The following is a 3,754-nucleotide window of genomic DNA, read 5'->3' on the forward strand; positions in this document are numbered from 1 at the left end:
TGCATTCCCTTGGGTTTACGGGACCGTTTACTTACTTTATCTGGCATGGCTCTAAGTGATGGGTTTCCCTCATGATTTTGTTGTTTGGATCAACACTGATGGAAATATTATTAAGTAATTTGGTGAAGGTTATAAAGCACAGGGAGAAGAAGGAAGTGTTATACAAAGCAGCTGAGAGAGATGACTGAGATTGGATTCTAAATTTCTTTTGAAATTTGTTGCTGTAGTGTAAAATTGGAGTGTCCAAGTCCTAGACACCATATCCCAAAGCACCCAGGATCATTGTTTTTTCTTTTTGCCACAGAAAAATGAATGCTATTATTAATAATTATCTTGTACATGCTAATTTTGCATCCTTTTTTCCCTCCCTCCCTTCCTTTTCCTTTCTTTTCCCTTCTCTCTTTCTTTCCCTCCTTTTCTGCTTCTCCCTCCTCTGCCTTTCAGTCTCTCTCCTTCCCTCTCCCACTCCCCCAACCGTCCTATTTTACTTAGGCTAGACCTTGTAACGTTGAGCTCCTCTGTTAACAACCTGAGCCTGTTCACCTCATCTTGATGACTCCTTGCTCTTGAAACTAGCTATACTGGTGCCAGATTTAGTTCCATCAGCAGAGATCACAGTAAACAGTGTTACAGGGATGTTTCAGCATGTCCTGCACATTTGGTTGCCTGGTCTTCATAACAACCATATTGTAGGATATGAAGAAACAGGGAGGAGACCCCTATTTTACAGATGAACAAAATGCAACAAGAAGAAGTTGTATCTTCACTTAAAGTCATACAGTGATTCAGTGTCCTGGCAGGGAAGAGGAAGAAGGGAATAAATATTTCCTAAGTATCTACTATGAGCCAGGTATTCTGTCATATGCTTTTATTATTCTCTCAGTTGCTCCTGATAACCACCCTGTGAAGTAGGTGCTTTTATGTAGATGTATGTAGATGAGGAAACTGAGGCAGCTCAGTGATTTATCCAGGGTCACACATTTGAGGCTGGATTTGAACTCAGCGACTAGCACTGTTCATTGTTCATTTTACTACATTTTATGCTGTCTTCTCAGGCTTTGGGAAGATTTAAGGATCATTTTTCTTTTTCTTTTCCCCTGAGGCAATTGGGGTTAAGTGACTTGCCCAAGGTCACACAGCTAGGAAGTGTTAAGTTTCTGAGATCAAATTTGAACTCAGGTCCTCCTGATTTCAGGGCTGGTGCTCTATCCACTGCACCACCTAGCTGCCCCAGGATAATTTTTCCAATAAAATTTATATTCTGTGTGATAAATGGAGAGAAATGAAACTAGATCTGTGTTCTAAACCCAGATCTCTCACTAACTCCCTCTGTGATTTGGACAAGTTAATTAACCTCTATGAGTCACATTCGTCCATCTGTCAAAGAGAAATCATTAATATTTGCTCCTCTCTACTTCACAGAATTATTATAAGGCTCAAATGAGATAATGAATATGAAAGTTCTTTGGAGAGAATAATATGCTACATACAAACTCTAGTGATTGTGAAGTATTAGAAATTGCTGAAAATCACAGAATTCAAGATTTTCAAGATAAATGAAACCTTAGAGGTAATTTAGTTTAATTCTTATATTTTATAAATGAGGAAGCCCAAATTAAGTTTTAATTTGGAAACTTATTTTATTTGGAAACAATTCAACTATATTACAATGTGGAAACTGGCATTGATATAGTTGGATTCAGTTCAGATTTCTGTTAATTTCTTAATTAGGTTATTCAAATATGTGATTGTAAATTCTCAATTCTCAATTAAACTCTATCATATTTTCAATTAACCTTGAGACAAAGCATGATTTCTCCTCTCTGGGCCTCAATTTCCTCATTTATAAAATGAAGGAGCTAGACTGGATGATTTTTTAAAGGTTTTTCTTATCAATCTAAATTTATAACCTGGCAAAGCATCAGGAAAATTACTCTAGATGTAGTTTTTCTCCTTTTTTTGTCTCATTCACACCTGGGTGGTCTGGTGAAGCCCTTCTCAAAATAATGTTTATTTTTTTTATTCTTTTGTGTAAGGTAACATGGCTAGTACATAATTGATTTACACTTTTTCCAAATAATTTTTTTAAACACAAAAAGTAGAATATAATTTATTGTAAATATTTTGACGTAAAGTTATAAAAATATCAAGGAAGCAAGTTTATCTTGGTAAATTTTAACCCTTTAATTTCTCTTCCTTCACTTCAGAAGAACAGGAAGTAGGTATCATTTAATTAATATTAATCTTGACTGTTTTCCAGATGATATAAAACTCGATAGACAATTATATCTAGAAAATAGGAGTCACTTGAATTCTCAGGTATGGTGATTTATTATACAACTATATATGAACTGATACATCCTCATCAAAGATGAAGGCTAAACCCTGAGACAGTATGCATATTATTCTCTAGAACTGGGAGTAAGTTTAATGTTAACACAGGTCCACTTTTCAAAGAGCTTACAGTGTAATAGTAGAAATATGACTTTAAAATGATGTACAGGAGGACTAACAAGGCAAATGAGGGTTTATTTGAAATATGAGAAGGTAGAAATTGATTTCATCTTAGTGAGAGCAGTCAGGTAGAAAAGCTAGAATCTGGACTGGTTAAGTAAAAAATGGATTTCAACAGAAAAAAAATTAATAGTGCACTATGCTTATAATAGGCAAGTAATGTTTGTTAAAGAATCATAGCTCAGGGGTTTGAAAGGATCTCAAAAACAAGCTAGTCCAAACCAGTCATTTTACAGATGAGGTAAATGAGGCAGACAAAAGCCAAGTTTTCCATGGTTACACAGGATGTGTGGAAGGAGGGAGTGCATTCCAGGTATAAGTAGTAGCCTATATAAAGGAACAGTGGTGGGAAAGTTAAGAAGCTTGAGAAACTAGCAGTCTCTAAAGTCCTTTCTAGTTCCAAATCCACAACCCAAGGAATGTTGGGCACTTGTCCTGATTTGCCAAACACGAAGACATCCTTCAAATAACTCCCCAGTAAATATGCAAATCTAACTTATCACCTATAGATGTAAGGAGAGACGCTCTGAATTTTCTTCTTGTGGTCCAGGGAAGTCACTTAATGTCTGTTAATCTTGGTTTTCTCATCTGTACAAAGACTATAATAAGAGCATCTACCTCAGGAATATAGGGCAGCAAGGTTGCACAATGGATAGAGTGTTGGGCATGAAGTCAGAAAGACTCAACTTCCAAAGTTCAAATCTGGACTCAGACACTTACTAGCTGTGTGACCTTGGGAAAGTCACTTAATCCTGTTTCCCTCAGTTTCCTTATCTGTAAAATAAGTTGAAGAAAGAAATGGCAGACCACTCGAGTATCTTTACCAAAAAAAAACCCCAACATGATTATAAAAAGTCAGAAGTGATCAAAAAACACTGAACAACTCAGAATTGTGGTGGGGATCAAATTAAGTAACATGTAAAGCACTTTACAGACCTTAAAGTATATATAAATTCCAACTGTCATTATCATCTACATCATTATTAGTAGTGGTACTTGGTGGTAGACCTCCATCAGAGAGCTCCAGAAATATGAGTGTTAGAAGTTGGGTTGATGATTTCTTAGTTTCTCAAGAGCATGAAGATGACCTTTTCATCCATCAGTTTGGGGTTATCATTCAGTTTTTTCTGAACTAATAGAAATACCTTCTGCTCTGAACCTAGTCTCCTTTGTAATTTTTCCAGGCCTGAGTCAATCAGGTAGGCGGCCTGGAAGGAAAACATCAAGCTCTTAATGTAGC

This window comes from Sarcophilus harrisii, chromosome 1 (assembly GCF_902635505.1).
Source record: "Sarcophilus harrisii chromosome 1, mSarHar1.11, whole genome shotgun sequence".
NCBI lineage: Eukaryota > Metazoa > Chordata > Mammalia > Dasyuromorphia > Dasyuridae > Sarcophilus > Sarcophilus harrisii.